General features: G+C 40.9%; 1 long non-coding RNA gene and 1 other non-coding gene across 2 annotated transcripts in view; one reads left to right on the top strand and one right to left on the bottom strand.

Annotated features, from left to right (window-relative positions):
• The window catches only part of LOC124875875, a 412,032-nt gene that overhangs the window by 42,332 nt on the left and 347,743 nt on the right, over positions 1-21,957 (top strand). The gene's annotated exons all lie outside the window — the stretch shown is intronic.
• trnam-cau lies at positions 2,966-3,038 on the bottom strand. The gene has a single exon. It is a non-coding gene; the product is annotated as a tRNA-Met (tRNA).

Below are 21,957 nucleotides of genomic sequence, written 5' to 3'. Positions count from 1 at the left end.
TGCTTCTTCTTTACACTCCTTATTAACACCCAGTCTCCTGGTTTCACTAGTTAGTTTTCCTGCTGGGAAATAGAACATTTCTCATTAGTTTAAATTTATTTCTGTTGCTTTTCTAACATACTCCTCATATAATCAACTAGGTTAGCTTCTTCATCTTACTCCCACTTATTTTTTTAACTGTGGTAATCTGTATGGTCTTCCAAACAACATTTCATAGGGTGTTAACCCTGAGGTACTTGTAATGTTTAGTTGGAAATAGTTCTATCCGTTTAGAAAATGCATCTATAATGACTAAACAGAACCTTTTCCCTTCACTGTGGTTTAACTCAATAAAATCCATATGACTTGTTTGAAAAGGGTATCTTAGTTTTGAAAATTTTCCCCTTCGTGGTCTTAAATTCCCTTGTGGATTATGTTTTACACATGCTAAACATGTTTTACAAAATTTTTTTTTAATAAGAATTTTTAGAATTGAATCAATATGTTATATAATATTAATATATCTGTCCTACTATTCCCCCCTGTTGAGACATTATGAAACACGATGGCTCAATTATTGCTTCCATTTATAGGTTCTTTGGTAGGACAGGTTTATTATCTGGTCATATATAGTTTTCATCTTTTAATGCAGCTCCATGTTTTTTCCACATTGCTATCTCCTGTAGTGAGCTTTGTTGTTGCATCTTTTCTAACACTATATCCATTGTCACCAATGCATATCCTGTTTGTGTCTTCTCCCTCTCATCTTTTTAGAGAAATCATTCACATAAACTATTTTGTGATCCTGCAAATCACTTCTAATTTTTTCTTTCTTCTTTTTTTTTTCCTAATTCTGCAGTGTTAATGCTGAAACTGCATGGGAAACTCTTAAGGTTAAAAGGTGAAACAACACTATTGTAGCACTGCAACTTTCATTTTAGGCTGCAATTACAGCTCTCACATAATATGGTTGCACACACGCAACACTATCTAGTTTTGAAAAGAAATAGGCTATTATTTTCATTTTATCTCCATGTTGTTGAACCAGAACTGAAGTCATAAAATGTCCCTTGCAATCTACCATCTGAACAAACGGTTTACTATAATCTGGTAATGCTAAAGCAGTACTGGAAACTAGAACTTGTTTTATGTTGGTAAATGCTTCTTCAGCTTCTACACTCCATCTTAATTCAGACGTCATTTTCAGCTCTTCCTCATACATTAATTTGTTTAATGGAGTTACTATTTCTGCATAGTTTGGCACCCAGTTTCTACAATAATTAGTTAGTCAGGGTTATATAATTATTCCAACAGTATCTTCCAGGTGGAGTCAAGTTTTAAGATGGATCCATAAGTGGAGGTGATACTAGCCTTGATATCCTCCAGCCTGTAAAGTATATCTTGGCTGTACACCACTGAAAGCCACTTATAGGTAGGCAGTGCCACAGGTTTAGGTGGCTCTTCAAAGGTTGGTGGCAACAGGCAACTTTTGCTGATAAAGGCAGCACACTCTTTGGTATAACGCACCACCCTTTTCATCCACTCCTCACTGTGGTGCTTTTCTTGTGTTGTTCTCAAGAGTGCCAGTTATTCTTGGCATGTTGACGGAACACGGTGTTCATCTGGACAGCTGGTTTTTCTGGGTAATGCTATGTACATCTGAGTAGGCTGTTAATTAGGCCCATATTGGCCCGCCAAAAGTCCCCGGAATAATAATAAATAATAAGAAACATAGCAATTACAATAGGCCCTTGCAGTTTTCCTGGGACTTTGAAAAGCCCCTAGATGCACACGCTTTTACCCAAAATTGTCCCCCGACTAAAATTTTTGATCCTTAATGTCGTTGTCACTGGGCGTGGCCAAACCACTTAGCCACGCCCCCAAACGTGAGATAGCCCGAACCGTGTTTGAAACATGCCTACTCGTCTTTGTGCTTTATGCCAAGGTAGAAATCTCTCCGCTGTCAAGGAAACCTAAAATGCTTGCAACAGCCTGATATTTCACAGGACCTTAGATGGTCAACGACTCCTAAGACAGCAAATGTTGATTTTACCAGCACTTTGTGGTTTAAATCTCAAATTCTCCCTTGTAAGGATCTTGCCTTATTTAATGTTTGTATAATTGTGAAACTGACTTGGAAGTAGATCCCAGACTGTACTGTAGATGCTGTCTGGAGCATATCTAAAGCCACCTAGTCCGTTTTAATGTAGGTTTTTGCAGTTGTCAATACAAACTCTGCTTTTCTTGTTTTCTCCTCAAGAGTGCCATTTATTCTTGATGGACAACAGAGTGTTGATCTGGACAGCTGTCCTTTCTGGGTCATGCCATGTACATCTGGTCTTTGAGCTTTATGCCAATGTAGAAATCTCTCCGCTGTCAAGGAAACCTAAGATGCTTGCAACAGCCTGATATTTCACAGGACTTTAAGATGGTCAACAACTCCTAAGACAGCAAAAGTTGCTTTTACCAGCACTTTGTGGTTTAAATCTCAAATTCTCCCTTGTAAGGATCTTACCTTATTTAATGTTTGTGAAACTAACTTGGAAGAAGAGCCCAGACTGTACTGTAGATGCTGCCTAGAGCATATCTAAAGCCACCTGGTCTGTTTTAATGTAGGTTTTTGCAGTTGTCAGTACAAACTCTGCTTTTCTCCTCAAGAGTGCCATTTTTGATGGACAACTGTCCTTTCTGGGTCATGCCATGTACATCTGAGTAGGCTGTTTAATTTCATTCAAGTACACATTTAAACTATCCTGGCTTCATAATATTGTAGAAGGGACAAGGTTCTTCTCCCTTCTTTACTCAGGAATAAAGTCCTTATGTCAAGGATAACCTTGTAGACGCGTTATCCATTGCGCCACTAGCCCTTGCAATGTGAGCTATGTCATGGTCACTGTGTCAGGTCTTGACTAATGTGGTGCCGCAGCGCATAAGGACGTGCAAGTTGCCAACTAAAAGGAGTGGGAAAAAAAAAGATCAAAACCAATGCCCCGTGTGAGGCTCAAACTCACAACCTTCAGATTATGAGACTGACACGCTGCCTACTGCGCCAACGAGGCTCAGGAGCACCCTCGGGATGGTTCCATGTGTGATACAAAACCACCATATAGGGTTTTGACCATTTTTGTTATAGCTATGGTTGCGCTCATGTCATCACATGACTGGCGAGTCCACCACTTCCTGAATACACAGTTTTAAGACTTCAACAGATGGGTATTTCTTCATTTCTCAAGTTATACATTTTTTGCTAATCCTACTTTGTCATCCAAATTTGTGGAATGTCACAGCAATTGCAGAGTTTAGTCAGAAATCTACCCGCACCTCCAGGAAAACCAAAACTCTTGCAACGGCCTGATTTTCACAGGACCTTGAGATGTTTAATTACTCTAGGACATGGACGATTGATTTTACCAGCACTTTGTGCTTTAAATCTCAAAACCTCCCATGTAGGGGAGATGGAGCACCTGGGTATTTGCCACTTGTTAGTCGTTGGCCCACCTGACCCATATTTATAGTGTTTTGGTCGCAGATATTTAGGGTGTGAATGGCTGTGAAACTGACTTGGAAGGAGATCTTAGACAGTACTGTAGATGCTACCTAGAGCATATCTAAAGCCACCTGGTCCGTTTTAATGTAGGTTTTTGCAGTTGTCAGTACAATCTCTTTGCTTTTCTTGTCTTGTTCTCAAGAGTGACATTTATTCTTGTTGGAATAATTGAATAAAGATTTGTCTTATATTTTTCTTATTCTTTAACTTGGCAATTTGATCATTCAAGATGTGTGTGAGTAAATGATCTGATGAGTTGTCTGCAGGCAAAGATCATAAATGGAGCTGAGCTTGCGGGAAAGGAAGCAGTCCAGTTGAGGAGGTCATAAAGAGAAGCTGATTGCACTGAACAAAAGGCAACTGATCCTGGACTGGAGGAGATTGTGGAAATGTGTTGTTAAAGGATAAAGGTGTTTATGACTTGTTTACGGTGCAGCTGTTGTTTTCCCATCCTTTAGAGATTAATGTTTTTGTAAACTAGGGACCCCCAAAAGACAATAAAAAGAGGGAGCGGTTAGATGGTTTTCAGAGCGGTGGAGAGTTTGTAACTGAAAGCAACTCTGACCGTCTCTCCTCGCAAGCGAGTAAAATAACTAATACTTTGTCTCTCTCTTCTTTTTGTGTTGTTATACGTATTGTTAGGTTGTTTAAACCTGACAATTCTTGACATGTTGACGAAACACTAAGTGTTCATCTGGACAGCTGGTTTTTCTGGGTAATGCTATGTACATCTGAGTAGGCTGTTAATAATGTTTTTTTATACACTTTTAAAATAACCTGGCTGCATGACATCTGAAAAACTATGCCAGTCAGCTTTGTGTTTGAAACATGCCTGTTTTTCAACAGCATTTGGGCACCTCCATAGTCAGAAACGTGGCACTAGAGACACCAGCGACCGTAGTCAAATGTCTGCCAGGGGCCAGAACGGGCGATATCAAATCTTATAAAATAGAATAAACACAACTCAGACTAAAAAGAAAAATAAAACAATTAAATGTGGCTTACTGAACATAAGATCTCTTTCTTCAAAGACATTGCTAGTTAGTGGCCTGATTTGTGACAATCAGATTGATTTATTTTGCCTCACAGAAACCTGGTTGCAGCAAGAGGATTATGTTACTATAAATGAGTCAACTCATACTAATTATTAAAATTTTCACATTCCTCGATATACTCTGCGAGGAGGAGGAGTAGCAACCATCTTTTGGTCCGATTTATTGATTAGTCCCAGACAATCAATAGCTACAGTTCTTTTGAATATTTAATCCTTAGTTTTCCTTATCCAAATTGCAAAGCACTAAAACCACTTCTGTTTGTGTTTTTGTACCGTTCACAGGCCCTTACTCTCAATTTTTTGAGCAGTTTTCAGACCTTTTATCTGATTTAGTGTTAAATACAGATAAGGTTATTATAATGGGGGATTTTAACATTCATGTTGACACTGAAAGTGATAGCCTACACATAGCCTTTAATGCTATCTTAGACTCAATTAGCTTTGCTCAAAACATTAACAAACCTACCCACCTTTGTGGTGACATATGGCATTGAGTATTAAGACACAACAATATATTCTCATAACCCCGTCCTGTTTGGCCATTTTTTAATAACCTTTGAGTTTAATTTAACCGAGTACTCCACAACTGAAAGAAAATTTCATTATAGTAGATCATTATCAGACAATGCTGTAACAACCTTTAAAGAATCTGTTCCACTTTTAATTTCCTCATTATCACAGAAAAGCACAGTGGATGGCAATAATTTTGTTTCTGTCCCTTCACAAATTGATTATCTTGTTCATTGTGTTTGTTCATCATTGCGTGATGCATTAGACAATGCAGCCCCTTGAAAAAGAAGGTAATTATTCATAGGAGGCAGGCTCCCTGGTTTAATTCAAACTGTGTACTTTAAAGCACAATTTTAGAAAATTGGAGAGAAAATGGCACTCTACACACCTAGAGGATTCCTACTTAATCTGGAAAAATAGCCTATTGTTGTATAAAAAGACACTTCACCAAGCCAGAACAGCTTATTTCTCATCATTAATGGAAGAGAAGAAGAATAATCCCAGGTTTCTTTTTAGTACAGTTGCTAAACTTACACAGTCAAAGCTCTGTTGAGCCATCCATTCCCTTAGCTCACAGCAGTCATGACTTTATGGGATTCTTCTTAAATAAAATTTATTCTATTAAAAATTAAATCTTTGACATACTCTCGAAGATGGTTACTTCATCCTCAGCAAGTGAGACAACATTGGAAATAACTGCAGAACCTGATTTGTGTTTGGACTGTTTTGATCCTGTGGAGCTTCCTCAGTTATCAGAAATACTAGCTTCATCTAAATCTTCAACTTGTATGTTAGACCCAATCCCAACCAAATTATTTAAGGAAGTGTTTCCTCTGATTACCAGCCCCATTTTAGGTATGATTAACTTATCCTTAGTAAATGGATATGTACCACAGGCTTTTAAGGTAGCTGTAATTAAACTTTTACTTAAGAAACCTTCACTTGATAGAGATGACTTGAAAAATTACAGACCTATATCCAATTTTCCATTCTTATCTAAAATTCGTGAGAAAATAGTTGCTAATAAAATGTGTGAGCATTTACACAGCAATGACCTGTTTGAAGAGTTTCAGTCAGGCTTAAAAGCTCATCATAGCACTGAAACAGCTCTGCTGAAAGTCACTAATGATATTCTTATGGCCTCAGATAATGGACTTGTGTCTGTACTTGTCCTCTTAGATCTCAGTGCTGCATTTGATACAGCTGATCATAATATTCTCTTAGAAAGGATGGAATATGCTGTAGGGATCAGGGGAACAGCGCTAGGCTGGTTTAAATCTTATTTGTCTGACAGAATCCAGTTTGTTCATGTAAATGATAAATCATCTTTAAACTCCAGGGTTAATTGTGGTCACCGAAGTGGTTAAAAAGGTGGCAGGGGCTCGGGGGTGGATGAGATCCGTCCTGAGTACCTCAACTCTCTGGATGTTGTGGGGCTGTCATAGTTGACACGCCTTTTCAACATTGCGTGGCAGTCGGGGATAGTGCCTCTGGACTGGCAGACTGGGATGGTGATCCCCCTTCATTAGAGGGGTGACCGGAGGGTGTGTTCCAACTATAAGGGGATCACACTCCTCAGCCTCCGGGGTAAGGGCTATGCCAGGGTATTGGAGAGAAGAGTCCGGCCGATAGTCGAACCTCGTCTTCAGGAGGAGCAGTGTGGTTTTTGTCCCGGTCGTGGAACACTGGACCAGCTCTAAACCCTCTGCAGGGTACTTGAGGGTTCATGGGAGTTTGCCCAACCAGTCCACATGTGTTTTGTGGACCTGGAGAAGCCATTCGACTGTGTCCCTCGTGGTGTCCTGTTGGGGGTGCTCCAGGAGTATGGAGTCGGGGGTCCTTTATTAGGGGCCATCCGGTCTTAGTGCCGCATTGCCGGCACTAAGTCGGACCTGTTCCCAGTGCATGTTGGACTCCAACAGGGATGCCCTATGTCACCGGTACTGTTCATATGTTTTATGGATAAGATTTCTAGGCACAGCCAAGGGCCGGAGGGGGGTCTGGTTTGGGGTCCAAACGATTTCGTCTCTTCATTTTGCAGATGACGTGGTCCTGCTGGCCCCCTCTAGCCAAGAACTACAGCATGCGCTGGGGCAGTTCGCAGCCGATTGTGAAGCGGCTGGGATGAAGATCAGCTCCTCCAAGTCCAAGGCCATGGTTCTCGACCGGAAAAGGTGGCTTGTCCCCTTTAGGTTGGAGGGGAGTTCCTGCCTTAAGTGCAGGAGTTCAAGTATCTTGGGGTCATGTTCACGAGTGAGGGTGGAATGGAATGGGAGATCGACAGACGGATCAGTGCGGCTGCCGCAGTAATGGGGGTGAAGAGAGAGCTGAGCTGAAAAGCGAAGCTCTCGATTTACCGGTCGCTCTACATTCCTACCCTCACCTATGGCCATGAACTTTGGGTCATGACTGAAAGAACGAGATCCCGGATACAAGCGGCTGAAATGAGCTTCCTACATAGGGTGGCCAGGCACTTCCTTAGAGATAGGGGATTTGGGGTGGCTCGGGCATCTATACCAGATGCCTCCTGGACGCCTTCCTCGGGAGGTGTTCCAGGCACACCCCACTGGGAGGAGGCCCAAGGGACAGCCCAGGACACGCTGGAGGGACTATGTCTCTCGGCTGGCCTGGGAACACCTTGGGATTCCACCGCACGAGGTGGAGGAGGTGTCTCGGGAGAGGGACGACTGGGTGTCTTTGCTGAGTCTGCTGCCCTGTGACCCGGTCCCAGATGAAGCGGAAGACGATGAGTATGAGTCTTTTTCTTTCCTTTAGTTCGTATAACCATAGGTGAGGGGTGATTTGCAGATCGCTGTTAAATCTGCTTTCAGCTCAGCTCCTTCAACATGGCAGACAGGAGTGACCCCTTTATGGACTTTATCTGCATGACTACAGACAAAAAAGTACTATTCTGTCTCTCTATCTTATGCTCCATTCTGTCTTGTATATCTATATATGAGGTGTAGTCTCACCAACAACTGAGAGGAAGTATGAATGTTTTTCAAATTTAAATCTCCCTATTGTTTGTTTTATTTTGTCTGTCACATTTTAATGCTCATTGCAAACAGCATTGGGCTTTAACGTTATAGTGGATTATCTGCAAAATGCTGAAAAAAACTGCATACACTTGATTCAGGTAAAACATGAACGAAAGCAGGTTTGTACATGAAAAATTAAAAACATGTTTACGTGGTAACAGAAAAAAATTACCTGGCAGCTTTGGCCATTTAATGTTGATTTGTATTCTGAATTATATGTAATATATGTCCAGGTAACTTAATTGTTATTTTCTGCTGCATATTGTAGTTTATTATTTTATTATCACAGGGTCCTCAGCATGCTGTTTATAATTTATAACCTGATCAATAAACCATAACAGCTCTATACGGATCAAAGCGGCCCTGTGTCCGCAGCTGAGACGTGGAAGCAGGATGGGACAAAGTTGTCCCATCCTGCTTCCAGGTGTGGTTTTATATTTAAATAATTTATGTTTGGGAACAAAAACTTGCTCAAGGTTATTAACAGTAAAACTACAGTTAATGCATATACATTTGTACAGCTGAATGATTTATAACCACATTCATCACAAAAGTGTGAACACATTAATAAATTACAATAGGCCTTCGCAGCACTTAGCTGCTCGGGCCTAATAAATGTTGTCACACACATGTATTATAGCTCCTACACACTGATAATAAACACACTCATTCCAATCTCTATGTCAGTTTAGTCTGCTGTGTAGCCTTTCTTCCTGCATTATAGATGACTGACAGCACTCATTTCATATCTGAACCTCAGTGCTTGCAATCCTGCTGATTCTTATATTTCCACCTCCATCACGCCGCAGGCTGACTTGCAGCTTTATTCGTGCAGAGTTTGTTGTTCTCCTGATCACCCTGAGTCAAAAAAGAAACATGTATAACTCCAGCATTACATCTCAACAGGGCTTCTGCATTATTAAGAGGGAGCTTCTGAAGTTGTTATTTCTTAGAAGAAAATGATGCTTTAGGGATTATATGTTCACATCACTAGTTATGGGTCTGAATAGATGTGTGGTTGGATTGGCTATAAATCAATTCAGGATACTTTTTCGCAGTTGGTAACTGTTGGAAAAATGTGTATAAGTTATCATTGCTTACTTTAAACCATGTTTATGTTTGAAGTTCTACTATTGTGAAGATGATTCCAGTGATTGGTTTTAGTGTGGAAAAAGGGTTTGTGGAAAGTTAAGGAATGTGGTCTGGAGTGGATCAATCCCTGGACATGACAAGCTTATACCATATATGGGACGACCACTCTTCTAAGTTGAAATCTCTGTAAGAATTGGCTGAAACAATTCCTGCTTTTTGCTTGTTGGAATGTGAGTTGTAAATAAAAGGCTGGTGCAAGGATTTTTTCTTTGTGAGAAGGAAGTCGCTGTTTGGCAGAGGACTGTCTCACCCTTGCAAGTCAAACTTACTTGGTTCACTTGTGTCTTATTTTTACACTTGTCTGTATTTATTAACTTTCTAACTCTAACATTTCTTTGGTCTTTCGAGCCAGAGCGCTGGAAATCTGCCACCCTGGGCTCAGCAGTGCGTGTGGGGTTCCAGTCTGCGCAGCCTCCAGAACATCTGGAGAACAAAAATCCTGTGCATTGAATTCGGTGTTTGTAGCCGCCAAATCAACCGAGGGGCACCGGGAGGTGGATCAATGCGTTCCGACAGACAGTGTGAACAAAAGCACAGGTAAGACAGAACCAACTAAGTATATAAAAATAAAAATAAATAGGAGTTTTGAGTTTAGAGGTACTCGTAATTTCCCTTAAGGAGATTCAAAAGTAACCAACTCCATGAAAAGTAAAAAAAAAAAAAGTGCATAAAAAACGGAAAACCCAGTCTAGGTGATTTAGGCCTATAAGTGATTGTGTGTTGGTGCATGTGTGTGTGTGTTTGCAGAATCATACGGCACTCTCAGTGAGACAACCCGAAACCTTGCTGGTGTTAACATAAAGTTGTTGACAGCTGAGAGGTGTCGTAAGGAATTCTGATTTGGATATTAGGTGCCATCAAATCTCAGTCTAAAACCCCTGCACTCTCCGAGAGATGAACTCAAAGCGGGAAACCGGATCAAAACTTGGTTTTTGATCTAGAAGCTTGTTTTCCGGCAGATGTTGGGGCCCCGTCTGAGGAATTCTGTTTGATTTGATGGTACAAGATAAAAATAAATAAATAAATGCACCTCTGTTATATATATAAAAAAAGAGCGGAGTCTGAATAATAATAAACTAGAGTAAATAGGATAAAAGCATATATAATAAAGCAAAGAGAATCAAATAAATTGCGCTAATATAAATTAATAGACGTTTTTAATAGGTAAAAATAAAAACTGCGTCCGGAAGCAGTCTCCGTTAGAAGGAGATGCAAAGTTTATGCACTCAAAAGATCCAGATACAGTAAAAAAAATCTCGCTAAATGGCAGAAAGCTTATCAATTTAAAGGATATCTCTTGGTTCCTGCTTGTACCCATTTGGTACAGAGATTGCAACAGAAAGACAAACTTAGAAAAAGGAAAAAACCCAGCCAAGAATTAATAAGGGAAAAAATTTGGCTTGCTGAAGCTTATAAAAGAAAAGCAGGAAATGATTAAAAGAGCAAGGAGGTTTATATAGCAGTTGCCAGAGAAGCAGATAATGACACTTGGTTACTAAGGGGGAGGGGCAGGCATCCACAGCCCGCTGCTGCAGCTGCGATTGCCCTGAACTCTTAGCGGCAGTTGAACAGATAATCCATGATTTGCGGTGTTGAGGGAAATGTTAGAAGGAGAGTTTAGACAGAGAGCAGATTACACTATCATTAACCAGACTAAACAGAAAATAGGGGAGCCAATCATTGAGTACAGACTGAGAATGGAAGAAGTGTTTAAAAAGAATAGTGGACTGCAAAAAGATAATGCTGATGACAGTCCTTTTCAACAGCAGTTCAAAAATGCCCTCCAGGCAAGTGCTTTACTTGAGATTCGTAACTGGGTCACAAAACATAATATTGATCTACCCACCTGCTCGGTTAGCAGTTGGCAGAACTGGGCAACGCATGTTGAAAAGGTGCTCAGTGGAAAGAAAAAACAACCCCCTACTGATAACTTCTATGCTGAAGATGAAATATTTTATGCAGGACTAGTAAGTAGAGGGAGGGGTAGAATGGGAGGAATTTACGGAGGCAAGTGAGAGGGAGAGATGATAGAAGAAATTATGTATGCTGGGTTTGTGGACAGCATGGTCATTGGGCTAGAAACTGTCCAACTGGACAACCCAGTCAACAATGACTGGATAAGGGAGAACAGAATGTTGTTAAAGAAGGAAAAAGTGGAAGTTGATGAGAAAGATGAGATGACAGACATTGCAGCAGCATACATGGATAATCTGAGATCCTGCAAAAGTGCAAAAGTATATATCAGTCTACATGAGATACTAATAACTTCACCTACTGGAATGTTTAATGATCTGACTGAATATGTGAAACAACTGACTAACATAATAATGAAGTTTTTTAACAGGGGATGATCATCCAGGAGGAATGCAGTGTTCCTGGGAAATGCAGTTAATTTATTAATAATACATTTTCTCCGATAGGTGAAAGCTGGAGAAATAACATCACACTGTGTAGAAGTTTTGTTGACTAATCATTGGTTGGATCCATGAGACACTATGTGTACAGACCAAATGACCAAACGACCCAAGACCAAATAACCAAGGTTCTGACTGACTTATGAACCTCACTGACCTGACAATGATAACCTGACACTTCTCCAGATTGGACGGACCCAACAGACAACACCTTTAAGGTGGACCCCACAAACACCACCTTATTGATCCTTTGGTGGATAAAAAAGAATTGAAGCATTCAAAACAGACCTAGTGGAAACAAAAGGGGTTATGAGAAAACAATGTGCATTTCAAATATAAATAGGAAGTTATATTGGAATTTTTGTATATGAAATTGCTCTGATAGAGAAGTAACTAAGTAAAATGTATTTGTATAACACATTTCAGCAGCAGGGCAATTCAAAGTGCTTTACATTATAAAAACACAAAATCTTAAACCATCAAGTGGATATTAATGACAGCCATGGGGGAAAAGTTGTCAGTGTGTGAATGTGTGTGAATGAGATTGATTGATTTCATTAAAGAGCGTCTTTGAGGGACCTTAAAAGCACTAATAAAGGTCTGATGTTCTAATGATCATTTGCCAAGCTTTGACCTCTATAAGGTTTCCAGAATTTTTCCAAAAAAATCATAGAAAGATAGCAAAGGTTCTATCTGTATTGAAATACCGATAAACATAAGAAAGTTGATAGACCTGTCTTCAATTTTCTGAATTTCTTTTACAAACAGAGTAATTCAATTTTATGTGGTCAATGTTTGTCCATTTTGTCTGTTTTTGTGAAATGTTTGTTTCATGTTATGTAAATATTAGGGTATATGTGCATGATAATAATTAAAGACTATAAGAGCAGGTCTGATCCTCAACAGTGCCATAATAATATTAGGTCAGTGCTTCATGGTAAAAAAAAGGATTTTAATAGATGTTTGGACTTTTCCAGTCAGGTTCAGAATGATCAAATTAGGTTTAAAATTTAACACAAGATGAAATGTACAGAATTCCAGGACTGAAATTAAGACAACTTGAGTTAATTGAAATAAAATTTAGTTACTTGAAATAAATACAAAGTGTAGTTAAAAAGGGAAGAGATGACTCAAACTGTACAGGTGTGTTTATAAAACTGGGTAAGACAAACTAAGATTATAAGACATAACATGCTCTTCATTTTTGTGTTCATCAATTTTATTAAGCCTTCTAATCTGATGAGGAGTGAGTTTTTTGGGAACTAATGAAACTTAAAGTAAAACAAGCATTAAAATAATAGCAACTAACAAAATTAGTGACCTCATTCTTAAATATAATGAGGACTTACTGCATTTAATAAATAGATTAGAATAGATGCATCTAAATAAAGCTAGATTGGAATAGATTATTCAGAGCTGTTTTAATCTTGCTGATGAATACCACAAACAAATATTGTTATTGGAACCAGATGATTAAAAGAGAGCAACGTTATCATGGCCAAAGAGAAACATTTGCAAGAAAGATCAAATTAAATATTATTTAACCTTGTCTATTGTGACACCATACAGGATTTATTAACATTTTGGATAGCACATATTATGTATGGAAAGGAATAATTTAAAATAACGGTATAATTGGTAGCACAATTGAAAAATGCAGAGTTACTACTGAAATTATTAAATGCTATGCTGTTACCAGCTAAATTAGTTGAGTATAAATTTGAAGGGATTACTAGATTACTAGATGCCCAATGTCGGGGCTCCACGAAGGGCTTGACCTGAGAAACGTGGAACGTGGGGTGAATCCTCACGGAGTTGGGTAATCTCAGTTGTACAGCGACAGGGTTGATGATCTTAGAGATTGGGAAAGGTCCAACAAATTGGGGTGCCAATTTCCGGGATTCTACCCTTAATGGGAGGTCCTTGGCGGAGAGCCAAACGTTCTGCCCCACCTGGTACTGAGGAGCAGGGATCCGTCTCCGGTTGGCCGTTCTTGACTGAACCAGTGACATTCTGATCATCGATCTCCTGGCCTTTCTCCATATTCTTTGGCACCTTAGGGCAGCCTCTTGGGCGGACGGAACACTAGCTTCTCTCTCCTGAACTGAAAACATGGGTGGCTGGAAACCAAACACAACATGAAAAGGGGACAAACCAGTGGCACTTGATTGCATAGAATTCATGGCGTATTCAACCCAGGGCAAATTTTGTGACCACTTGGTTGGGTCAGACTCACATAAGATACGAAGTTTGGTTTCAGCTTCTTGGTTGGCTCTCTCGGTTTGGCCATCAGACTGAGGATGAAACCCTGAGGAAAGACTAACAGAAATTCCCAACAAAGAACAAAACTCCTTCCAGAAACATGACACAAATTGGGGTCCTCTATCGGAAACAATGTCATTTGGGATTCCACGGAGCCTGAAAACTTCTCGGGTCAATATCTCACCCATCTCCTTAGCAGATGGAAGCTTCTCTAACGGCACCAGATGAACCATCTTTGAAAATCTGTCAATTATGGTTAGTAGTACAGAGTGACCATTAGAAACCGGTAGACCTGTCACAAAATCCATTGCAATATGTGACCATGGGCGAGGGGGAATTGGCAAAGGGTGCAACAACCCCGCAGGGGGGCGACGAGAAGGCTTGGCTCGACAACATTGAGTGCATTCAGCAACAAAGTCTTTGACATCCTTGACCAGCGATGGCCACCAAAACTGAGTTCGAACTGTCTGAATGGTTCTGCTGATTTCTGGATGACAAGCTAAACGAGAGCAATGACAAGACTCCAGTACCTTAGGCACAAGGCGTTCAGGGACAAAACAGCGGTCAGGTGGACATGATGGTGGGATAGGCAGATCCCTAATGGCTTCCTGGACCTCCCTTTCCACCTCAACTCAGGACACAGACAACCTGACGGTTTCAGGAAGGATAAACTCCTCTTCACCCGCAGACTGAGATTCTTCAGGCTCTTGAATCCGGGATAGGGCGTCAGGGTAGCCATTTTTACTCCCTGGCCTGTAAGATAGGGAGAAATTAAAACGACCAAAAAACAAAGCCCACCTAGCCTGTCTGGGGTTTAGCTGTTTTGCTGATTTCAGGTACTCCAAGTTCTTATGGTCAGTCCACACCATAAACGGCTCCTTAGTTCCCTCCGGCCAATGTCTCCACTCTGTCAACGCCAACTTGACAGCCAATAACTCTCTGTCTCCCACATAGTAATTCCGCTCAGCCTGTGACAGAGTCCTTGAAAAGAAGGCACATGGGTGAACACGATCATCCTCACCTCTTTGGCTTAATACAGCTCCGACCCCAGTGCTTGAGGCATCCACCTCCACAATAAACTGTCTCTCTGGGTCAGGAGACCGTAACACTGGAGCTGACGTGAAGAGTTCCTTTAACCTATTGAAGGCCTTCTCTGCATCTTTATTCCACACAAATTTCACCTTGGAAGAGGTAAGAGCATTTACGGAAGTAGCAAACTGGCTGTAATTTCTAATAAACCTCCTATAGAAGTTTGCAAAGCCCAGAAATCTTTGAAGCTGCTTTCAATCAATTGGAACAGGCCATTCCAAAACGGCCTTAACTTTGGAGGGGTCGACAAGCACTTGATCTGGGGAAATGATGAAGCCCAAAAAGGAAGTGGTATTTATGTGGAGCTCACATTTATCTGCCTTGACGAACAACTGGTTTTGGAGACGACGCAGGAGAACAGCTCTGACATGTTTTCTGTGGGTTTCCAGATCTGGAGAATAAATCAGTATGTCATCAAGATAAACAAATACGAATTGACCCACCATGTAAAACTACAGGAGCATTAGTAAGTCCAAATGGCATGACCTTGTATTCATAATGGCCCGTAGGCGTGTTGAAAGCCGTTTTCCACTCATCTCTTTCTTTGATTCGGACCAGATGACATGCATTCCTTAGATCCAGCTTAGAAAATATCTTGGCTCCCTGGATCTGATCAAAAGCTGTGTTCATGAGTGGTAAGGGATATCTATTTTGAACTGTTAACTCATTAAGGCCTCTATAATCAATGCATGGTCTCAATGAACCATCCTTCTTCCCAACAAAAAAGAAACCAGCACCTGCAGGAGAGGAAGAGGGTTGAATGTGCCCTGCCTTTAATGCCTCATCAACATAACTCTTCATGGCCCTGTGCTCTGGACCAGACAATGAATAGGTTCTGCCTTTAGGGAGTGATGTGCCAGGAAGCAAATCAATAGCACAATCATAAGGTCTATGGCGTGGCAGAGCTGTGGCCTTGATTTTATTAAAAACCTCATTTAAATCATGGTATTCTTGCGGTACCTTGGATAAATCCGGATAGGTCTTCCCAACCTCATTCTTCACACTGACCTCCGTAGCAGCAGACAAAAGACAGTCAGCGGAACATGACTCAGACCAACCCAGAACTTCTTTTTTCTTCCAGTCGATGTGAGGGTTGTGTTTCTGCAACCAGGAGGCCCCTAGGACTACAGGAAGTTCAGGTGAATTAATGATCATGAAAGTTACTTTTTCTTGATAATTACCTCCAACTGTTAAGGTAATCTCCTCCGTCCTGAGATGTGAATTGGTCATGCTGTGACCATCCAAAGCTAACACGTTTCTTGTGTCAGCTGACGGAATAAGTTTTATGCCGTTCTTATTTGCAAATGTTTCGTCCATGAATTCAGTATCTGCTCCTGAATCAATAAACACGGCCCCTGGAGAGACAAAGAAGAAGTTTGAAAATGGGCAGGAAATAAGAAGGAGGAGGCAGATAGTTGACTTCGGCTCAGTAGAGACCTCCCTTCCTCTGCTGAGCCTGTCCTTTTAGTGGACACCTGATTGCTAAATGTCCCTTCTCTCCACAATAAAAACAGAGCTTGAATCTTCTCCGACGATCTTTCTCCTCAGGGGTAATCTTGGTTCTGCCCAATTGCATGGCTCACAATTATCATTTTCCTCAGTGAGAGGTGACTGACTCCTTCTCTCATACCAGTGTGCAGAAACCTGAGTTAATGATGAGCGACCCTTCTCATGGCGCTTCTCCTTCCTTCTCTCTGCCAGCCGAATATCAATGTGAGCAGCCAAATCCTCCAGTTGTTTCAGGGAAGAAGGATAGTCACGGGTCGCTAGCTCATCCTTGATGTCTTCGTTTAATCCTTTCATGAATGCATCCATTTGTGCTGCCCCATTCCAACGGCTCTTTGCAGCCAACAAATGAAAGTCAGTTATATAGGTCGAGACAGGCTGATCACCCTGTTTGAGGGACAATAATCCTCTTGCGGCATCACGACTTGGAATAACAGGGTAAAAAACTCGAATGAGTTCCTTGGAAAAAGTTTGATAAAGATTACAAGATGCACACCTGTTATGCCATTCAGCAGTTCCCCACTGTTTTGCCTTTCCTGCCAGCAGAGATATAACAAACACCACCTTGGAACGTTCAGTGGGAAAGCATGACGGCTGAAGCTCAAAATGAATTTAACACTGAGTTAGAAAAGCTCGACATTGGTCTGAGTCTCCCCTGAACATCTCAGGCGGAGAGAGGCGTGGCTCCCTTTGTGACGTGGCGGCTCGAATACAAGATTGCCAGAACGTAATGTGGAAATTATTTCCTCCATGCCGGAACCCAACCAGGAAAGGGTCTCATCAACGTGGGTACGCCACTGTTGTGCTGGCGATGGGTCAATTTTTGGCCATAACAATACTGCCTAGTAATAATAGACGTATTTTCAAAGTTGGTGGAAATTTTTCCCTGCAAAGGACCAGATGCTATAACAGTGGCAAAAGCTCTTTGTAAATATATAATACGTACATTTTGAATTCCAAGAAGGATTTATAGTGATAATAGAACACATTTTGTTAACAAAGTCATACAAGAACTTGGTAAATGTTTTAAGATTGACCTGAAAACACATTGTAGCTATCATCCCCAAAGTGCAGGGTCGGTAGAAAGAACAAATGGGACAGTTAAAAGTAAGCTTAGGAAGACAATGGAAGAAACAAAAATAAATTGGGTTGAATGTTTAGATATAGTAAAACTTAATATGAGGATAACCCCATCAGCTCAGGGTGGACTAACACCTTTTGAAATAGCCCTGATCTCCAAAAAGACCTAAAAGATCCACAACAAGATGCAACATTAGCAGACTACATGAAGAAGACATTACAGTTTAAAGACATACAAAATGTTAATAATCTGCCAAATGATGTTTCTGAAGCCCTACAGGTTCCTGGTGACGTGAATGAAGGTGACTGGGTGCTGATTTAGACCATTAAGAAGAAAACGTGGTCTGATCCAAAGTGGGAGGGTCCATTCCAAGTGTTATTGACAACTCCCACTGCTGTGAAAATTCAAGAGAGACCTACCTGGATACACAAAGCCTCTCAGTCTTCCATCCACAGGCTGGAAATGATAAAGCCTGACTACAAAGGGGTTGTCGCCATCTAGAGGAGGCTTCGTCTCAATGTCAGTGAAGAAACCAGCGATCTTTCCTAGCCTTTAGGGGTGAGAGAGAGACTGACAGGTAAATCTAAAGGAAATATGTTTTTGAAACATTTAGTTTTTGTTTATCATGTGTGTCCAGATTGTGTTAATAATATGCCAGACATTTCCACAATTTCATAATCTCCAGAAATTAAAGAGGTGGATAAATGAAGATTTTCATGGGATGTTTATACAAGATATAAATTACTTGTTTGAGACTAACAGCTTGTACCAATATGAAAAATTGTAACCAAGTCCAGAAACATTTCTGGTTGTTATGTATGTACTGAACTTCCTATCTCTTCCAGCCAGCCGAGGTTGACAACTAGACCAGTACCAGCGCCAAGAGATGAGTGTTTTATCAGAAATAGTGTTTCTGGCATCAGTACCAGTTTCCGCGTGGTAATAGGTAATGCAATATTTTACAACTGTGATGTTACAGAGTTTAAACAGTTTAATGTTACAACTCCTGTGGCCAACTATGTGGAGCTTCATGCAGGTTCCCATTTTTCTCATTGTGTCGTGGGCACCGGTTCCATCCCAGTGGGGAGTATTCCAATGTGCATGTGTAACACAACTTACTATTATCCTTCCCACCAAGGTGGATCAGGGGGAAAGGTCCATGATCTAAAGGGCATTTATGCAATAGATGGATTTCACTGGATGTGTGGAACTGCCATTTATTTGCAGTTGCATCCAGGTTTGAGTGATATTTGTGCATTTGTTTATGTCACTGATCACACTTATGTCATTTCAGTTCAACCTTCCCTAAAGAGGGAACTCATCCGTGTGAAGCCACATGAGGAATTCAAGCATAGATCAACAGGGAATAAGATTTTGCTAAGTTTGTTCCCATGGTTGGGAGTAGGAAAGAACATGCTTTGATTAGAAACTATAGATTATCAACTGGGACTCTTTGTTAATGCAACCACAAAAGCTCTTACAGGACTATCAACAGAAGCTCTTTAAACCGTGGTGTTGCAGAACAGGATGGTGTTGGACTTGCTGACGGCCTCTGTTGGGGGTGTTTACGCTCTCCTGAACGAGACCTGCTGCACCTTCATCCCTGATAAAACCAACGGCGAAGATGGACACAGAGTGAGCGATGCAATATGCCAATTAAATGAAATTAAAAGGGGTATACAGCAGGATGTCCAACCCGGCCGAGGAAGCCTTTCTTCGTGACTTCTGGACCGTGGTGGCAACTGCTTTTGAAAATCATGACCCTTGTCATCGCTGTGTTATTGTTGTTTGCCTTTTTTACTCTGAGTGTTATGCCCTGTATCAGAACAATGATATTAAGGATGGTTGGAGGAATTTTTGATACAATGTTGTGCCAGGATTACCAGCTTCTGGACAAGAACCAAGACTATGATGACATTATGGAGGAGAAATCACTAAACTTAACAATAGTTTAATGTTTAATGAGGTGTATGCATAAAGCTTTTTGGAAGTGTATACATGGATGTGTTATTAAACTAATCAATAATAAACAGGATGGAAAAATGTGTATAAGTTATCATTGCTTAGTTTAAACCATGTTTATGTTTGAAGTTCTACTATAGTGAAGATGATTCCTGTGATTGGTTTTAGTGTGGAAAAAGGGTTTGTGGAAAGTTAAGGAATGTGGTCTGGAGTGGATCAATCCCTGGACATGACAAGCTTATACCATATATGGGACGACCACTCTTCTAAGTTGAAATCTCTGTAAGAATTGGCTGAACCAATTCCCGCTTTTTGCTTGTTGGAATGTGAGTTGTAAATAAAAGGCTGGTGCAAGGATTTTCTCTTTGTGAGAAGGAAGTCGCTGTTTGGCAGAGGACTGTCTCACCCTTGCAAGTCAAACTTATTTGGTTCACTTGTGTCTTATTTTTACACTTGTCTGTATTTATCAGCTTTCTAACTCTTAACAGCATCTCACACAAAAATATTTTTAAAAATCCAGTCTTTAATATGAGTACATTTTATGTGATAGGGAAAAACAAGTTTAAAAAAATTATTTTACAAAATCCCTTGTATGTATTGATTGACCTATTAATGTACTCATCGTCTTCCGCAGACTCAGCAGACACACCCAGACGTCCCTCTCCCTAGACACCTCCTCCAGCTCCTCCAGGGGGAGCCCAAGGCATTCCCAGGCCAGCCGAGAGACATAGTCCCTCCAGCGTGTCCTGGGCCGTCCCCTGGGCCTCCTCCCGGTGGGATGTGCCTGGAACACCTCCCGAGGAAGGCGTCCAGGAGGCATCCGGTATAGATGCCCGAGCCACCTCAACTGGCTCCTCTCGATGTGCAGGAGCAGCGGCTCTACTCCGAGCCCCTCCAGGATGGCCGAGCTCCTCACCCTATCTCTAAGGGAGTGCCCGGCCACCCTACGGAGGAAGCTCATTTCAGCCGCTTGTATCCAGATCTCGTTCTTTCAGTCATGACCCAAAGTTCATGGCCATAGGTGAGGGTAGGAACGTAGACCGACCGGTAAATCGAGAGCTTCGCTTTTCGGCTCAGCTCTCTCTTCACCACAACGGTGAAGATTTGGGAAATTTTAATTAGTAACCCACTGATTCCTATTTCCTCCGCCACACAAAATGGGGGGAAACAAACAAACAAGGTAATTCAAGTAAGGCAGATAAGTTTTGATCTTCGTAGACCAGGAGATGGCAACAAGAAAATAGTTTCTTGCCCAGCCTTGCCTATAAACTTGCCCTGGATTCAAATCAATGAAAAAATGTTTATCTGGAACTGTGACAAACAAGGCTTGATAGGGACCCAAGTTCATCTTACTGCCACACACATTGAGCAGGACAGTAAGAGAGAGGAAAATACAGCTGCTGCAGTTAGTGGTATCTAAAGGTCCCTAAGCCTAGTAGTTCCCTAGTAAGCTGCTGTTTTCTCAGCGTATTAGAGGTGGTGTCCATCCTAAACAAGGGGACCTGTTCAAGGAAGAGATCCTTAATTACAATTTGTGACAGAAATTTGCATAGTCCCCTGGAGTTATATGCTGAAATGTTCATGTGCAATTTTAAATGTTCAGCTGTCTTGTTTCTGTTATATTCTCATCGTTTCATTAATGCAAGACCTCCAACTGTTGTGAGTAGCCCAGTTTTACTGTAACTACAAATTATTTCTTGTCCAGATGTAAAAGAGCCTACAATATTATTGTAAAATCCTACAATATTATTGGAGCAGAGGAAACAATTGCCATGGATATGTCTTGTTGCATTGAGGTAAACAGACCCAAGACACAATTTGTGCTAAACAGCTGTACAAACATCAAACCACTTGAGACCAACATTCAGTCTTTGAAACTAACTAAACATTACCTTTTAAAGGTAAGCTACCTCTGGAGTGACTGACTTTAGGAAACTAAAAGACATAAAATGCTTACTAAACATTGCAGTCTAAATGTCTTATTTGTGTGGCAGTTTTTATTTTTTCCCTGATGAACAGGGCTTTTATGCTTCAGAGGTGTGAAAGTATTGTTGCCGACAGCCGGTCGAGTTGACGTGTGATTCTGTGCGGCTCCTGTTGTAGGAAAGTTTAAAGTAGGGCAGCTTAAAGGCAGAACAAAGCACAGAGAACACGCCTGGGTAACTTTTCCTTTAAAAATACATGAGGCAGTTGCTGCCACTCCCCACTTATCAAATATTAAGGAGCAGCGGAAAAGTTATTTACTGTGCAGACTCATGAATGGTTGAGAGAGGCATTATGGTAAACACAAACACACCTGAAAACATGTTTTGTTTGACAAAACCTTTCTTGTATTTTTATCTCGGAAATTGTTGATACTTTCT

Source organism: Girardinichthys multiradiatus, chromosome 11, assembly GCF_021462225.1.
Source record: "Girardinichthys multiradiatus isolate DD_20200921_A chromosome 11, DD_fGirMul_XY1, whole genome shotgun sequence".
In the NCBI taxonomy this organism is placed as follows: domain Eukaryota; kingdom Metazoa; phylum Chordata; class Actinopteri; order Cyprinodontiformes; family Goodeidae; genus Girardinichthys; species Girardinichthys multiradiatus.
The sequence above is the reverse complement of the archived record's forward strand: the minus strand, read 5'-3'. Positions and strand labels throughout refer to the sequence as shown.